At 36.2% G+C, this 19,488-nt stretch overlaps 1 long non-coding RNA gene across 1 annotated transcript in view; it reads left to right on the top strand.

The window, feature by feature from the left end:
• The window catches only part of LOC133088462 (uncharacterized), a 49,230-nt gene extending 29,953 nt beyond the window's left edge, over positions 1–19,277 (top strand). The window contains exons 2-3 of the long non-coding RNA XR_009700521.1: positions 18,583–18,603; positions 19,219–19,277. This is a non-coding gene — a long non-coding RNA (uncharacterized LOC133088462). The remainder of the gene's footprint in view (positions 1–18,582; positions 18,604–19,218) is intronic.
• Positions 19,278–19,488: the final 211 nt, after the last annotated feature.

Below are 19,488 nucleotides of genomic sequence, written 5' to 3'. Positions count from 1 at the left end.
AGTAAAAAGTGAAATATTGTGCAGGCCATTGACTGAAGGTACTCATGGCACGAACCATGGACAGTTCAGTCACAGTGACTTGGATCCCTAGTCGATGGTCCATTGAAGATTAGACGCCATAGTGTGTTATGGTGCTGAAAAGATTTGTTTCTATTTCTGAAGGAAATTATCTGCTACCTGAGGAAAAATCCTGCCTTGACTCATTAAGAAGGAGTGGAATAAAGACTTGGCATTTTTGGTTGTCTCTTTGAATATTTTCTGTAAGCATTTACATGTAATTATAATAGTAGGATTTGATCTACTCATTCTTTGTGAAGTTCTGTTTTTGAGAACTGATTTGACAAGATTAAGTAGCAAAACACCATTTTATTATCTCCCCAAATATAGGGATTTCCATGGACTGTGTTGGAAAACAAGGCCTAGGCCTGGGATTGAACTCCTGGGACTGAACTAAGTCTTATTATTTTCTGCCCCCAAACATAGCCCTTGGGGCGGCTTATTTTTTGGTCACAGTTGACGCTTGTCCACTCGACATGCAGCATGGTTTACATCTCAGTGGCTAGAGAAGTAGAGAAAACCATTGAGAGACAAGAGCCAAACCTGCATTGACCTTTAAAATAATTGGTTTTATTATAATTTAATATACAAGAAATAAGAATATAACAAGAATAATGGTAAAGCAAACACCCATGTACTTACCATCCAGCTTAATAAATAGAAATTCTGTACTCCTCTCTCATCCTACCCTTCTCTCTTAGCACCCAGACATGATCAGTATCTTGATTTTGTGGTTTTTTTTGTTCTCTTGCTCTTGTCTATAGTTATAGTAGATAGTTATGTATCTCTAAACAATATGCTGTTTACATTTCACATTTTGAACTTCACATAAAGGGGGTCATACTACATGTATTCTTTAGTTACTTGCTTTTTGCTCAACAATCAGTTATTAGAATTCATTCATGTTGATGCATGTAGTTCATTTATTTTCACTATTGCATGATACGACTTTGTATGAATATGCCACACTTTATCCATTTCCATGTTGATAGACATTAGGGTTATTTCCTTTTTTTTCTGCTAAGACAAACAAGACTCTGTATTATTTCAGTGGCATGTCTACCATATGCCAGACACTGTTCTAGATTCTGAAGATACATCAGTGAACAAAAGAGACCCAAATCCCCACTCTTATACAATCTGTATTCTAGTTGGAGGAGACAGACAAAATAATAAGTAAATTATATGGTTTGTGAGAATGTGGTTAAGTGTGATAGACATAAGGCAGAGAAAATGAATTGGGGATGGAATTGACATTTTTAAACAGAGCGATCAGAGGAGATCTCACTAAGAATGTGAGCAGTTGAAAACAGACTTGAAGATGAGAGAAAGAACCATGCAGTGGTCTGGGGAGAGTGCTCCAGGAAGAGGGAACAGTAGAGAGACCTTGAGGGGGTTGCTTCCCTTACATTGTGTAAGTATAGCCTGGGGCACATGTGCAAGAAGTTTTTGAAGGTATGTTACTAGGCATGGAACTTCTGGATCATGGGCTATGTTGTTATGTACATCCTTACGTTTACTGGTGTATTAGTCTGTGTGGGTTAATGGTCGAAACACACAACCTTCTCTTTAGTTTCCTTTTCCTCTCATTTCATCTCCTCCTTCTCACATTAGTTTGGAAGTTATACACTCAGTGCTTCCCTAAATATTTTGACATGCACACTTAGTAAGTTTAAAGTTGATCAACAAAATTACTATCTTTGTGAATAATGTAACCTTAAAGGCATTGATTCAGTAATACCAATCTCATTTTATATACATACATTTCTGTGCTGTATTTTAGTTCTAGCTTTTAAAAAAATCACTAGTTAGACACTACTGCTATTGTTTTAGACATGTTTATTGTTGTTTCCTACAATCTGCTTATTCAGATTTCCCACATACTTTCTAATTTCTTTTTTCATCATTGCTTCTAACATCACAAACTTCAACCTGGGATCATTTTCTTTCTCCTTACAACATATTCTGTAGAATTTCCTTGTTGGGGGTGGTGAGGTATTGATTACAAACCCTCTCTGTTTTTGTTTATTTCATTTGGGGGAAAAAATTTGTGGGCTGGCTTGAGTAGTTGAGTTGCCTTTGTATAAGATGGTGAATGCACAAGTCACTTCCCTTGGATTAACCAGCCTAGATGACAATAATGGGCCATTATCTGAAATGTGTATTGTTTTAAATGAAGTCACAGTAGGATCTTCTGGAAACGTGTGCATGGGACAGTTTAGTCAACATAGAAGGATGTCTGGTCCCACTTGCCTCTCTTCCCTATGGGAGATAGGGACCTAAAACCACAAACTGTGGGCTGCAGCCAGGATGGTTGGGGGAAGCATGACAGCTAGATTCTTGTGTAATGAATTCCAAGATACTCTCCAGATACTTGACATACTCTGCTACTTTGGAGATGAAAGGAGGATTAAAAAAAAATTATCTTTAAAAATAATTTAAAATTTTTCTATTTTCTTCTTCACTAAAAACAAAACCACTGTGATTTTAAACTTCATTGTTTTTTTTTGTTATCACCTTAATTAAGGAAGAAGGAAGAAGGAAGAAGGGTGAGGTGAGTAATGTAAAATAACTGAATTCTATGAGTAAATTATGAATTCTGGCAAAATCTTCCTTTTTCTTGGTTGATTAAACCTCCTTTCTCAATCTCCAAATAAGCCATTTTTGATTTTAGCAGTTTTACGATTTCTCTTCAGTGATCATTCAAATTCAGGATCATTTTTATATTTTACTTTTTTTTTTTTTTTTCACAATGAATGCTTGATGAGGCTGGCAGATATTCAGAACTGTAGTCAGACATCTTGAAAGCAGAAGATACTAATAATTTTCTTGTTCTATTTCTTTATGCCTCTATGTATAAACATTATGTAGATGTGGTCATTAGATAATGCTTGAAGAATAATAAAATGTTAATTCATAAAATAAGGTTAGATATCACTATTTTTGAAAAAGAGGAAGTTAGGGCAAGGTATCTTAGAATCCTTTCATGAATCAGGGTTTATAGGACATTTATTTTCTTTTTCAGCACATTAGCTAGATTGTTTTAACTATCTTGGGACCAACTTTGCTCAACTTTCATAAATTTTCTGGTAATAACTGTGTCAGCACCAGAAATTTCTAGCAGAAGGACTGTATTTTCTAACAAAGATTAAAACAGATTGATCTGTGTTTTATACTTTTTTTATGATTCACTTCATTTGTTAACTTAACAACTTTTCCAGCTGCTTTTGAAAAAGCAGATTCCATATTATTGATGCATTAATTCTTGACTTTTCTTTTTAGTGTGAAAGGGAGGAGAGGAGTAATCAAAATTTATATACTTTGGCATTTTCAAGTATCCTTTTTTCACTTCCTGAATCTTGGCTCTTTTAATTGTAAACAGTGTGACCAACCTTGGACAAGTAACCTAAACTCTCAGTTTTCTCATTTGAGAAATGAATATAATCAAAAATAGCACCTAATCCAGAGTAATGCTGTCAGGGTTAAATAAGACAATTACATAAAAATACTAAGGATATTTCTAGCAAGAAGTCAAAGACTTAATAAATGAACATGATTTTCATTATTATTAATACTGGAATTGTAGCTGAAGGGGTATGGAGTTGAAGGTATTGGAACTGAGGAGATGAAGGTATTAAAAAGAGAGTGTGATGAGTGAGCTGTCCACATGAATGTCAGAGTCACCCAGAATGATGGCAGGAGAAGTCTAGAAAGTCTGAGTTGTTTGCCAGTGTCTTTGGTTAATCAGGGAGATATGGATGGAGGCTGGTAAACAACAGTGATGAGGAATAAGAAAGGAATGATTCCTAAAGGAGCAAAGATTTTTACCTGAAGGCGGAGGAGAAGAGATCTGGACAGCAGCATCAGGGAAGGAGGAAAAGTCTGATCCCAATACCCAAGCCCGGTATATAAGGGATTATGGGCATTGGACCCTGAGTGGGCTGTAGGGAGGCTGTGTACTTGCGGTGTATCCAAGTTTCAGTTTAGGCAAGGAGCTGGAAGAAGCTGAGGATGTTGTAAAGATATTTTTAATCTGAGAGGAGTTTCTCTGAGACACAGTAAATAAGTTTCAGAGGGAGAGGAGCATTATGATTTGTTTAGAGGAAAGAAGCACAAAGCAAAATGGGAATGAAACTGTGGGAGAGAAGAACGGACTAGTGGGAATTGCATTTTGGATGATGATGAAGAATAACATGGGTATGAGGCCCAAGGCTTCCAGAAAGAATTAAAGTTGTTTTTTGGTTCCTATCAAGATGGAGAACTCGACCCTGAAGAAACTATAAAATGAGGGAGTGGGGCTAAGGCTATCTTGTCCTGGTGGGTGTGGTGGCTGCAGTTCTAGGCAGCAGGCTGCCAGAGGCAGTGAGGATGGAGGGAAGTTTTCAAGTTATGCTCTTGCCTCTTCCCCATTTCCTTGGGACAATCAATGCCCACCCTTTCCCCACAGAAATTGGCAGCAACGGCCCAGGGGCAATAATGAAGTCCCACAAAAGCTCTGCTGAGGTGAGATGTGGCTGAAAGCGGCCATGGAGAGACTGGCTGCCCTTGGACCTTCACTCCTCCATCTCTTTCCTCTCAAAAGCCCAGGGATAATGGGATTATAATGTAGGAAGACTTCCTTCTTTCAATGGTATTTCTTTCCAAGTATTTAAGGGTGAAACCCTAATCAGAGGATCTGCCTGTGGAGTGACAGAAAAGGGGAGTGTCAATAGTAGTTTTGTAGTGTCTACAACTCTCTACCCTCCCTCCCCTCAACCTCTGCCCTCTCATTTGACTCACTCAGACTGACAAACTAGAGCCTGACTTTCAAGCCATTCTCATGGCACAATTCCAGACAGAATAGCTAATGCTCTCCTGTTCACAAGCACGCAAAACAAAACAAACAGATACTAGGTCCCTGAAGAGTAGAACTATGACAAATGAAAGACAATAAACTGAACAACATATACAACCTGAAGCAGTATTATTGGAACAGAAGGTACTAAGAATTTAAAAAATGCATGGAAAATATACTTTTTAGTAATATGAAGCAAGAACAAAAAAGTTATAAGTAAGAATTAAGGGGAAATATCCAGAATGAAGAATGTGATATTAAAATAAGGTATATAAGCATTAGGGTGAGTATCAGCAAGGATGTAGCAGAAGAATGAATTAGTGAAGAAGAAAAGATTGAGGAACTTACCCATAGGAAGCAAGATAGAATAAAGAGAAAAATAAAATGAAATAAATGCTAAGAGGTATGACAAAGAAGAGAAGTGCAAATATCCAGTTGATAGGATTCATAGAAGGAGAAAAGAAAAGGAGAGGATAAATACTTGAACACATAATAAGGCTTAACTTCCCATTATTTATGATAGAAAATCCCAGCTTGAAAAGCCTCATACAGGGCCAAACAGGGAGAGAAGGGAACAGCCACATGCAGAAATTTAATAGTGGAATATAGGAACAAAAGACAAAGAGAAAATTCTAAAATCTTCCAGAAACCTATTCCTCACCAAGGAAAATGAACCAGATTGAGACCACTTTTCTCAACACCAACATTATATGTAAGAAAACAATGAAGTGATATTTTTAAGGTATTGAAGGAAAGTAATTTTGAATTAGAATTTTTTTATCCAGGTAGATTGTCATTCAAATGTGAGAATATAATAAAAAATACTACTGGCTTGTAGGCCTTGTTGCACAAACCCCCACCAAATGCTCTTGGAGAAAATTCTCAAATTAGAAGAGATTTGGGAGTTAAGTAACAAAATATCATGTAAGTTTATTGTAAAAAATAAAACCCAGTATCAAAGAAATAAACTTGGGAAAGTACAATACAATGAACCAGAACAAAATACCTAAATAATATTAATAATGGACTATGTGTGGAGGAATTGAGGAGACATAAGTGCATGCTAAAGGACCCTTGTTGAAGGGAAAGATATTAATTTTGATAACTTTAAAAAATCAGTAAGGATAAATAAATATCTTCCACTGAATAACCACCATAAGAACAAATATAGGATGTTTACCTTTTAAACCTACAGAAGGAAAGTAGTTATATCCAAATGGAAATCAGGGAAAGGGGAAAAAAAAGGGAAAATACAATAAGTGGAAAATATGAAATAAGATGGCTGAAATATTTCTGAATATAAAATAAATACAAATGGTTTAAGATAATTAAAAATCTGTAGTCTCAGATTGGGTTAAGAAAACAAGATCCAGTATAAGACTAACAAACATACAGAAATCAGTTGCATTTCTTTACACTAACAATGAAATGTCAGAAAGGGAATGTAAACAAAAAATCTCTTTTAAAATCACATCAAAAAAAATACTTAGGAATAAACATCACCAAGGAGGTGAAAGACTTATATGCTGAGAACTACAAACATTAATAAGGGAAACTGAAGATGATTCAAAGAAATGGAAAGATACTCCATGCTCTCAGATTGGAAGAACTAATATTGTTAAAATAGCCATACCACCCAAAGCTATCTACAAATTTAATGTGATCCCTATCAAATTACCTATGACATTTTTTCACAGAACTAGAACAAGTAATCCTAAAACTTACATGGAATCATAAAAGACCCAGAATTGCCAAAGCAATCCTTAGGAAAAAGAACAAAGCAGGAGGCATAATGCTCCCAGACTTCAGACAATACTACAAAGCTACAGTAATTAAAACGGCTTTGTATTGGCACAAAAACAGACATATGGATCAATGGAATAGAATAGAGAGCACCTATGAACAATTAATCTTCAACAAAGGAGGCAAGAATATACAGTGGGGAAAAGAGAGTCTCTTCAGCAAGTGGTGCTGGAGAAGTTGGACAGCTGCATGTAAATCAATGAAGTTAGAACACACCCTCACACCATACACAAAAATAAACTCAAAATGGCTTAAAGACAAGCCATATAACTCCTAGAAGAGAACACAGGCAAACCATTCTCTGACATAAATCATTACAGTGTTTTCTTAGGTCAGTCTGCCAAGGCAATAGAAATAAAAGCAAAAATAAACAAATGGGACCTAATCAAACTTATAAGCATCTGCACAGCAAAGGAAACCATAAACAAAACAAAGACAACCTGCAGACTGGGAGAAAATATTTGCAAATGATGTGACTGGCAAGGGCTTAATTTCCACAATATACAAACAGCTCATACAACTCAATAACAGAAAAACAACCCAATCAAGAAATGAGCAAAAGACCTAAATAGACATTTCTCCAAAGAAGACATACAGATGGCCAGTAAGCACATGAAAAGATGCTCATCATTGCTAATTATTAGAGAAATGCAAATCAAAACTACCATGACCTCATTGTATTTAGTTCTGACCTCACACCAGTCAGAATGGCCATCATTAAAAAGTCTACAAATAAAAAATGTTGGAGAGGGTGTGGAGAAAAGGGACCCTTTTACACTGTTGGTGGGAATGTAAATTGGTGCAGCCATTATGGAAAACAATATGGCGGTCCCTCAAAAAACTAAAAATAAAATTGCCATATGATCCAGCAATCCCACTCCTGGGCATATTCCCAGACAAAACTATAATTCAAAAAGATACATGCACCCCTATGTTCATAGCAGCACTATTCACAATAGCCAAGACATGGAAACAACCTAAATGTCCATTGACAGATGAATGGATAAAGAAGATGTGGTACATATATACAATGGAATATTACTCAGCCATAAAAAAGAATGAAATAATGCCATTTGCAGCAACATAGATGGACCTAGAGATTATCATACTAAGTGAAGTAAGTCAGAAAAGAGAAAGGACAAATACCATACAATATCACTTATATGTAGAATCTGAAATATGGCACAAATGAACCTATCTACAAAATAGAAAGAGACTCACAGACATAGAGATCAGACTTATGGTTGCCAAGGGGAAGGGGTTTGGGGGAGGGAAGGATTGGGAGTTTGGGATTAGCAGATGCAAACTAGTATATATAGGAAGGATAAACAACGAGGTCCTACTGTATAGCACAGGGAACTATATTCAATATCCTGTCATAAACCGTAATGGAAAAGAATATGAAAAAGAATATGTATACATATAACTGAGTCACTTTCCTGTACAGCAGAAATTAACAACATTGTAAATCAGCTATTCTTCAATAAAATTTGAAAAAAAATCGAAGAATACATGATCTTCATCAGACACACTTAAAAGACTTAGAAAGATAGAAGGATGAAAAAAGATAGACCAGCTAACCATAAGTCAGAATAAAGTTGGGATAAATAGCTTAATAAGTAACAAAATAGAATTTAAGGCAACAAAACATCATATTCCTAATAATATACTTTATTTACAGGTAAAAGGGAAATTAGGGCAGGAAAATATATGACTATCATGAACACATATGTACTAAAATGTCAGGATGTATAAAGCAATAAGTGGCAGAATTTTAGGGAGAAACAGATAAATCAGCAATTAGAGGTGGAGATTTTAATACACTCCTCTTAGAAACTAATAGATTAAGCAGTAAAAGAAAATTTTTATAGGTTAAAATGTTATTAATAAGCTTATTCTATTAGATATAATGATGACTATACACTTACAGCAGAGAGTGCCTTTCTTGAGCAATAAAGAACTGTTACAGGAATCTAAAATATGACACCAATGAACTTATCTATGAAACAGAAACAGACTCACAGACATGGACAACAGACTTATGGTTGCCAAGGTGGGGGGTGGGTTGGATTGGGAGTTTGGGACTAGCAGATGCAAACTACCATATAGAGAATGGATAAACAACAAGGTCCTACTGTACAGCACAGAGAACTATATTCAGTATCCTGTGATAAACCATAATGGACAAGAATACATAAAAGAATACATATATGTATAACTGAATCACTGTGCTGTAAACCAGAAATTAACACAACATTGTAAATTAACTATACTTTAATAAAAAAACTGTTACAAAAATGTACCTTGTATTAGCCCATTAAGAAAGTTTCAACAAATCTCAAATGAATAATGGCAGCTATGTTCTTTGATCTCAGTGCAAAAAAATTAGAAATTGTTAACAGAAGGATAGCTCAAAAAAACCCCAACTTATGTTTGGAAACTACATAATTATTCTGTTATTTATTATATTATAAAATAATTCTTGGATTCAAAATGAAACTATATATTAAATTAAGAAATACTTAGAACTGAATGATAATGGAAAAATTGCATATTTAGATTTGTGGGGCACAGCTAGAGAAGTGCTAACTTTGAGGAAAATTTATAGCCTTAAATAGAACCTGTAGGAAATAAGGTTAAAAACAGACAAGATTAGCATTCAATTCAAGACACTGGAAAAAGAACAAACCCAAAGAAACCAGAAGGAAACAATAAAGACAGAAGCAGAAGTAGATGGACTGTGTATGAAATATGATAAAGAAGTTTTCTAAAATAAAAAGTGGGCTTTTTGAAAAGGTTAACACTATAGCCATATTTCAGACAAGACTGATCAAGAAATAATCAAAATTCATATAAGTATGGAATAAAAGGGCCCATGCAAAACCTTCATCCCTTTTTATTCATGTGCCCGGTGGATGAAAGGGATTGCCTGAGATCCACAGAATGGGTCATCTTGCTTATCTAATTATTAAGATTCTCTGCTGAGGGGACACAGATATTTACACGTCCTGTGCCCATTTGGAGAGATCTGTCTACATACTTCCCCCTGCCCAACTCCCACCCCTACCCAAACAAATATACAGTAAATGAAATGCACACTAAAATCCCAAGCCAGAAATGTTTGTGAGCTAAGTATGTGCTGTAGTTCGTATACAGAAAATCCTCTGAGAATTGAATATGAGTACAGGCAAGAATGATGACAACAGGCTTGAAGAATTCCTTTCCACCCCTGGCCAGTCCACACCAGTCCAGTATTGCTTCCTTTGAAATCCATGCTTGCCTCTTTCTTCCCCACTCTTCAGCTAGCATATAAAAAGGACAAACCCTATTCAAAGGCAGAAATCCCAAATCACTTGACTCTATCACACTTTTCATTTTACCATGTTTTCCTTTTGATTATTTAGGACAACAGTCTCTTCTCTTGCCTCTCTTTTGGGTTGGCCTATAATGCCACCTTCCCAAATGGGACCTTGGCTGCCCTTGACTCTGAACTCCCCTTGCATCCTGGAAATACATCCTCAGGTCATCTCAAATGATGCCCCACTGGCCTCAGCTTCTTCTTCATGACCACTCCTATGCATTTTCATCTGACTTTGTCTACCCTTTTAGGGGGGTTTGACAGCTTTATCCAGGTCACACCAAGGTTGTACGTGGGTCCTCTTTCAACAGAAAGGTATAATTTATTCAGTCAATCAACTTGTCTGCCATTGAGCACATGGCACCCTCTGTCCACTCACACCTTTTAATTGGATTGTTTCCCAATTTCTTGAGTGCCAGGAAAATGGAAACCAACCCTGTTTGTTTCTTCCCTTAGCTGCCTGAATGTCACAGGGTTGCTAGAAGTCTCAAGAAGAGAAAAGAACTTTTAGCACATTGACTTGTGGGGACATGACGACTTCTATTACTCATGTCAGAGCTGTTTGTTTTAAAGATAAATTTTGTGTCAGAGTTTTCAACTGTTAATATTCATGGTTTAAAGCTCATGACATCATTATTTTTAAATAAATGAGACAAAACCAGAGAAGCACTCTAACAACTAATTAGTATTTATTCCAAGTTGTAAAAACTGTTACTGACTTGATGCAAGTTAATTTAGAGACCTTCAGAAGTGAGTTTGAATTTCAGTGCCTGAAAATGTCAAATATAAGATGTAATAAATCTATTACCATTATCTCATTCTTCAGGTGATAGTGGCTTTGGTAGTTAAAATATGGCTCATAAAATTTATATTTGTATTAAGGTTAATTGGCTTTGAAACTTTTTAGAGGGACACCTTCAGAAAAGCACCAAGTTGGAGTTAATAAATGTAGAAAATTTAAACCAAGTGAATCAATGTAAGCCTCAAAAAATGGAATTTTAATGATAGGTCAATCAAACAGTACATCCATACTTACTTCATATGACACTCTAGATGTGAATCCTTCATTGGCGTAAGATTCTGGGCAAAAAAATACATTCTCTCCCAAAAGGTGATTGTGGGGCTGTGGTCCCCTTCTTATGGGAGTGGAGGTAATGTAATAACTTACAAATATGGGTCTTAAAGTGTTTTCCAACATGCTAATGGAGTATGAAGCTGGAATAGCTAGGTTACAGCTACACAAAGACAGGTCCCTTCCCCACCCAACATAATTCCTGGAATTACTTATAAGCAAGTAGGCCCTTGTGGCTAGAAACAGGATCAGTTAGGGTTTAGTTAGGGTTCATCAGAGAAGCCAAACCACCATGAATATTATGGATATAAGGGATTTATTTTAGGAATTAAACCTTACACAAATATGGTAAAGTGAAGAAAGCGAAGATCTGAAAGGGGGAGTTAGAGGACCACAGGACAAGTCACTGAGCATCCTTCTGAAGCCCTGGAGTGAGTGGAGGAGTCACAATGTGCAGACACTTCTGAAAGGCCAAGTCAATCCAGCTCTCGAAGTGGGGCCTCAGAGTAGCAGATTGTGGAGAGGTCTGTTGGAAACAGTTGCCTCTGTGGGTGCACAGCCAAGATCCTGGTGTTAGTCCTGGGGCTGCTGGGTCAGCAGGGCCAGTAGTTTGGAAGACAAGCTGAATGAGGAGCAGATGAGAGTGATTTACATGCCGGCCACCTCTGCCCCTGTCCCTCACTGTGTGACTGTGATGAACTTCTCAGAGTAGTGACTCCTGCTTCACTTCTGCCTTCCAATTCTTGCACAAGCCCCCTTTCCCAAACCATACTGGCAAGAGGATTCTGAGAGTTGTAAATTGCATTTCAAAAAAATCCACCTCTTATTTCTTGGCATTTATACATACTTCTTTTGACCTTGTTTAACATCCAAAAAAATTCAGTAACAAAATCATCCTTCCAGTTAACATAGTGCAGTCATTCCTCACGCAACCGAAAGCACGCCAGCATTCTCCCCAGTGGAGTATACACAAAGTCCACTTTATCCATCTTTGGATAATATTAACTCTTCTTCTATCAGAGTCACACTTTTTTTTTTGATAATCTGTATCTTAAATATTGAAATATAAAAGTGCTCACTATTAACATTTGTTCAGTGGTAGGAAAATAGGGAAGGGAAAAATAGAATCAAAAATAGTTTATAGCACTTCAGTTGGTCATACTTTTTTATCTGTTGGGGTGACCCAAATCTTCCTAACTAAAGGGTCTGAGCCATTAACAGTCCTGTCTGCATTGAATTGTTGTTTTCTATTGACTTAGGTCACAGATCTTGGAACTCCTAAGATGCACTTCAAGGGAATTCTTGCATTTTAGACATATTCTGCCCCGCTCCCATTTTAGAGTAGCCAACCAATTTTGTTTTGATAAGGTAGGATCAATCACTCCAATTATCTCCATTCTCTGCTGGTTTACTGACATGAGGAACCCCAATTGATCAATTGGCAGTTTCAGTTTCCACTTTAATGGAATCATTAATGTGTCACTTGGTAGAAGCATTCTTTTTTGGGGGAACTCAGATCTCTAAACCAGCAAAGCTGCAGGAATGGGAAGCAAACTTTTGCCAGTGGATTACTAGAGGTAATAGGGAGAGGAGTCACTCCATTTTCATTGCTCGATATTTTGACTCACGCATCCTGGCTATGGGAAAAACAGGACCATAGATTGATTATTGATTCAGAGAAAATACTGCATTCTGAGTGGCATCACTGGAGAGTGACTAAATGCTGCATTGTAACTAGCTTGCTCTGTAACTAAGTCTTCAGTAGAGATCATCCCAGCTTTAGCTAGCCAGCAATCCCAGGGTGATGGGGAAAAGGGCAAGAACATTGAGTTTCATGAGCATTAGTCTATTGCCACACTTCACTTACTGTGAAATGAGTTCCCTAGTCAGAAGCAATGCAGCGTGGAATCTGATGATGGTAAATAAGGCATTTGCAAATCCACGGATTAACAACCTCATTGAGGGCTGGAAGGGCAAATTCATATTCACAGTGTCTATTCCAGTGAGAACAAAATTCTACCTCTTTTTGATGGAATTAGTCCAAGCTAATCAACCTGCTACCATGTAGCTGACTAGTTCCCTTGGGGAATGGTACCATACTGGGGCTCAGTATTGGTCTCTGCTGTTGGCAGGTTTGGCATTTCTGCAGCTGTTATAGCTGAATAGGCCTTGGTGAGTGATAGTCCAAACTGCTGAGCTCATGTAGAAACTCCATCCTTTTGTTCTTATACCCACTGTGGGAAAGATTGCCTGAGATCCACAGAATAGCATCTTGCTTACCTAATTATTAAGATTTTCCTCTGCTGAGGTCACTCTTTGGTGAGCATTCACAGAGAACAAATGTTTACCCACCCTGTGCCTACTTGGAGACATCTGTCTACATATTCTCCCTCCCCCAATTCACACCTGTATTTCATCGATTTTCCAAATGTGTTTCTTCCAAGATAAGACTGTTAAGGTGTGCTACTGGCCCTACCAACTGAAAGAAAACTGTTTCTGATGGTCTTCACTAACAGATGTAGAGGAATAAAATTGACAGATCAATAGCTGCATACCAGAGAGTGTGTTGATTTTCTTCAGTAAAGAAACAATATCTGGAACAGCAGCTGGATTTGGAGTTAGCACCTGATTAAGTTTATCTACCATTTTCCAAGATATATCTGTCCACTGAAGAGGTCAAACAGGTGAGCTGAATGGGGACATGGAGAGAATCACTATCTCTGCATCCTTCAAATTCTTTATGATGTGATTCATCTGCAATTCCTCCAGAAATACCATATTGCTTTTTAGAGTACTGCTTGACTTTTCCATAGTAGCCCTCACTTCACAGCACAGAGAACCAAAGGTAGGATTTTGCTGGTTGCTGATGATGTCTATTCCAACTATGCATTCCAGAAACTGGGGAAATAACCACAGTGTGGGTTGGGAAACACACTGGGCTCCTTGTACAAGGATGTACATTCAGGAGAATGACAAACCCTAAGCCAAAACTCTATTGATCACCTAATCTACATAAGCTCCTCCTCTGACTGGTAGAACTCACTGACATTTGGAATCGAAAGAATTGGTGCCAATACAGAACCAGTGTCCAGTAATGCCTCAAAAGTCTGATTATTTTTTTCCTCCAATTGCACAGTCGCCTCTAAGTCCCTCTGGAGAAGTATAAATTTTGGAAGTGTAGCAGGGTTTAAGAGATTCTGTCTCACCTTTTTTATATGTAGAGATTGTATATATCAGTTTTTTTTAAAAAAAACAGCATTATTGAGATATAATTTACATACCATACATTTAATCTTTTCAGAGTGTACAATTCAGTGGTTTTTTAGCATATTTACAGAGTTGTGAAACCATCACTATAATATAATTTTAGAACATTTCATCATCCCCCAAAGAAACCATGTATCCATTGGCAGCCACTCCACATTCCCCCGTCTCATTCCCCACCCTCACCTTTCAGCCCTAGACAACCACTAATATATCTTTTGTCTCTATAAATTTGACTATTCTGCACATTTTAAATATGTTGATACAATATGCGGTCTTTTGTGACTGGTTTATTTCACTAAGCATAATGTTTTTGAGTTCATCCATGTTGTAGCTATCAGTACTTCATTCTTTTTTTGATTCTGAATAATATTCCATTGTCAAGATGTACTATATTTTGTTTGTTCAGTGGATGAAGGACATTTGGCTTCTTCCCATTTTTTGCCTGTTATGAATAATACTGCTTTGAACATTCATGTACTTTTTTTGTGTGTGTGTGTGGGCATATGCTTCATTACACTTCCAAGGATACCATCAAGAAAGTGAAAATAAAATCCACAGATTGGTAGAAAAGTTTTGAAAATTATTTATCTGATAAGTACTTATACACCGAATATAAAAACAACTCTTACTATTCAATAATAAAAAGATAATCCAATTTAGAAACAGGCAAATAATTTGAATAGACATTTCTCCAAAGAAGTGATATAAATGGCTAACAGGCACATGAAAAGATGCTCAACCTCATTAGTCACTAGAGAAATGCAAATTAAAACCACAATGAGATCCTGCTTCACACCTACTATAATGCTTATAATTAAAAAGATAGACAATAACAAGCGTTGGTATGGAGGATGTGAAGTAATTGGAATGCAAATACATTCCTGGTGGAAATGTAAAATGGTGCAACCACTTTAGAAGACAGACTGGCATTTCCTCAGAATGGTATAGAGTTACCATCTGATCCAGAAATTTCACTCTTAAGTATTTAATCATGATGACAATAGCTTTTTGAGGAACTTATTTGAAGTCTTGTTTCAAAGCTTTTTTGGGATTAGTTGAGCTGGTTTCAGTCTTGGAGTCTCATTTTAAATTTCAATTATATGAAGACTGAAAATTTGGAAAACTTTAAAATTATGGCAAAATATTAATCAAAAAGATGAAGGCATCTTTGGAAAAATAGTTGTTTACAATTTTCTCTCCAAAAAGAAATAGGATAATATTATCTGAATATTCTCTGGCACTAAAATCTAACATAGAAGTCAAAACTATCACGATAGCAGGTTGGCTAAGTGATGTCAATGGAATCACAATAGTAATCACGGAAACCAGTCAGTGTCTTATGGGGGGTAAAAACCTCTGAAAAGTGAAGTAACTTCAAGATTTCTTTATGGGTTTTGCCAGTGTTTTCTTTGATGTTGCTGCTATTTGTTTCTCTGGTTGTCATACTTTCTCCATTGTTGGAGGTAGGATTTCATAACATCACTAAATATTTTCATGTTAAAAAATAAAAAATTAGAGTCTAATAGTTATAATTATTTTGTTCTTTTGAAGGAAATGCTAATTTGATGCAAAATAATTAGATTTAGAGTATCATATTTTAAAAATCTGGGTTTCTATTTCAGGCCCCAAGATTTCCTTCAAAATAGAGTAAAAAGGTAAATTGATTTTGAATTTGTAAAAATCATCTGATTCAGCTTAATTTTTTTATGTTACAATATTTGTTTTTATTGATGGTGATCATTTGGTAGTAAGACTGAACATTTGATTTTTTAAGTTGAAACAGACTGAGTTACTGCAAATTTAAACACTTAAAAAACATATAATATTTATAAGTTTTCTAGTTTTAGTTCTTAGATGCTTACAAGTGAAGACGAGTTTTACCTTGAGGGTAATTTTAAGTGAAATGTAGCAGAATGTCTTAGATTTTACGTTAATTATATTCAAGGAGTGTTTTTCTTTACTGATTTGATAAAGCAATATATTTTTCAATAAAATGCTAACTTACTATTATCTCCTTAGATTGCTTGCTGATAGAAATTAGTTAATAGTGAATAACCACACATACCAAAAAGATCAGCCATGTAAGCATGTAGACTCTGTGGATAGAGCTCTCCAAAAACAGTTACAGTTTTATAAGTTCCCAAGTATAGCCTGAGAAATTGTTGAAAGGATGAAAGAGGAACAAACCTATTCCAAAGTTAATCTATGACCATTTTTTTTCTGTGAAATTCTTTGGGATAGAAATCTAGAAATACTTCTCTTAAAGAAGGGCTCACGACTTCCCTGGTGGTGCAGTGGTTAAGAATCCACCTGCCAATGCAGGGGACATGGATTTGAGCCCTGGTCTGGGAAGATCCCACATGCCGCGGAGCAACCAAGCCCATGCGCCACAACTACTGAGCCTGCACTCTAGAGCCCATGTGCCACAACTACTGAGGCCTGTGCACCTAGAGCCTGTACTCTGCAACAAGAGAAGCCACCGCAATGAGAAGCCCTCGCACCGCAACGAAAAGTAGCCCCCGCTCGACGCAACTAGAGAAAGCCTGCGTGCAGCAACGAAGACCCAGTGCAGCCATAAATAAATAAATAAATAAATAAATAAATTTAAAAAAAGAGAAGGGCACAAATGGAAAATGTATGCCAATGGAAAGGAAAATATATGCTACCAAAGAATGAAATATGTTAGCATTAAGAATGCACTTTGAAATTCAACGTTTACTAAAAAGTAATGCCCAAAGCAAATGTGTAAAACTAGACAACATTTAATTTTCTTAGCAAATGAATCCTAAACTCGTCTAGATTCTATTAAAGTAAAATTATTCACATAAACCTTATATAATGACACACGCATTTATTCCAAATGTAGATCCACTAGTCCTCATCAGGTCAACTCTTTACTTTCTTTTTTTCCTCTATCTTTTTTCTCTCTCCTCTCTCTTCCCTCTCTCTCTTTCTCTTATCCTCTCATCTCTTTCTTATTTCCTCCTTTTCTCTATCCCTCTTTTACTTTCCATTCTCTCCCCTTTTCACTTGTTCTCTCTTCCACTCTCCTTTCCTCTCTTCTTCCTTCTCTTCTATCTCTTACTCTCCCCTTTTCCTTCAGCTTTTATCTTTCTCCCCTTATCTCTCTTTCCATCTCCCTCTCTCCCTTCTCCCTGGTCCACTTCCCTCCTTCTTCTCTCCCCACTCTCCTTTTCTTTCCTATCTTTCCCTTCTTTTTCCTCCAATTCTCTACCACTATGTTGTATACCAGGAGTTAAAATAGTGTAGGTCAAACAAACTCATAGAAAAAGAGATCAGATTTGTGGTTACCAGAGGTGGAGGGTGGGGGAGGGGGAATTGGATGAAGGCAATCAAAAGGTACAAACTTCCAGTTATAAGATAAAAAAGTACTAAGGGTGTAATGTACAACATGATTAATGTAATTAATACTGCTGTATGATATATATGAAAAATATTAAGAGAGCAAAATCCTAAGAATTCTCATCACAAGAAAAAAATATATTTTTCTTTTTTTTCTTTTGTATTTATATGAGATGATGGATGTTCACTAAACTTACTGTGGTCATCATTTCATGATGTATGTGAGTCAAATCATTATGTACACCTTAAACTTATACAGTGCTGTATATTATATCACAATTGAACTGGAAGAAAAAATAAATTAAAGCATTTAGTAAATATTGATTAGTAAATGCCTATAGTTCTGGGTAAGAACTATGACATAAAGGAGTAAAGAGGAAATTGAAAGAAGGCAAAAATAATTAAACTTAAATAGTTACAAAATAAATACAGGCTGATTGAGCATGGTGCTAACACTGAAACCTAGTTTAATTAGCTTTAAGACTAGGAATAGTCTTTCTATGTTGCTGTGTGGATTATCATTCTATTTTAAGACTATTGAGACCCTGCAAATGGAGGTGTTGAGCAGCTAATGGTTTTTATTGCATTTTGTATATGATTTCACTGTGTGATTGTTGAAATTATGAAGTTGGTGTTGAAAGATGTGCAGCCATTGGTTTAAAAATGTTTTATCTTAACACATATTTGGGAAAGTCAGTTTCTAATTATGGTAAAGCTAGAGAACTAACTTGAAAATTTCTGTAATTTATTTTAATCATGGAATGAAAAGAAGAAATGAAACAGAATATTAGATCATTAAATCTAATTTTCTTTCTTTTTCTTTTTCAGTTAAGAAAACTGAGACACAAGGTGACTGACTTAGTTGATTACATAGTTCATTAGTGTAGAATTCGTCTAATTTCCTACCTCTTGATTCTTAATCTAGTATACTTAGTAATTAAGAGATATAGGTGATTTTCAACTAAAGAATAAAATATAAAGTGACTTTCAAGTAAGGGATAAAGTTGCCTTATATAATTAAGGATTTAAAATAAAATGGTTAAGGTAAATTTAAAAGTTCCTACACACTGAAAAGAAAGTGCCTTTCATTCTTACTATTTGACTCAACTGACATTCATTAGCTTTGCTTCCCTTCCAATTTGGCCTGGACCCAATAAGCAATATTGCAACTATTCTCACCATCATCCTCAATTCCCTTAATACCTTTACTGCCCATCTCACCCCTTTGTCAGTCCCTCTGCTGTGGATCAATGATCTTTCTTCTTGGTTCTGCCTCTGGGTTTCTGTGAAGTGCTCAAGAAAGTTGCATAACCATGCTGATGGTGCCATTATGAGTGCAAGCGTTCCAAACTCAGTGGGGCTTCTGATGATGCTTAGAAATTCTTTTATTAATCCATAGCAGGGCTCCTTTTCCAGTCTTATATGGATTTTGTAAGCCTCTACTCTTTTTTTTTCAATCCCCAGCCTCATCCTTGTCCCTACCTGAGCAGATGTTGCTTCTACCGTTATTCAGAACATCAAGGTCATCAGGTAAGCATTTCCTCAGTATTCTTCTTATTCACTTCTGAAATCAAATCTATTTTTATCATCTTTCTTTCCTTCCTTAGTGAAAGCATGAGAGTGGTCAAGAGCAGGGGCTCTGGAGTCAGATTAAGCATTTTAGCTCTTCAATCTATTAGGTGTGTGACTTTAGGCAGATTACTAACTCACTCTGTACTTAAATTTCCTTCTCTG

The sequence above is a fragment of the Eubalaena glacialis genome, chromosome 3 (assembly GCF_028564815.1).
Source record: "Eubalaena glacialis isolate mEubGla1 chromosome 3, mEubGla1.1.hap2.+ XY, whole genome shotgun sequence".
NCBI classification, from domain to species: domain Eukaryota; kingdom Metazoa; phylum Chordata; class Mammalia; order Artiodactyla; family Balaenidae; genus Eubalaena; species Eubalaena glacialis.
This window is presented reverse-complemented; position numbering and strand designations above follow the sequence as displayed.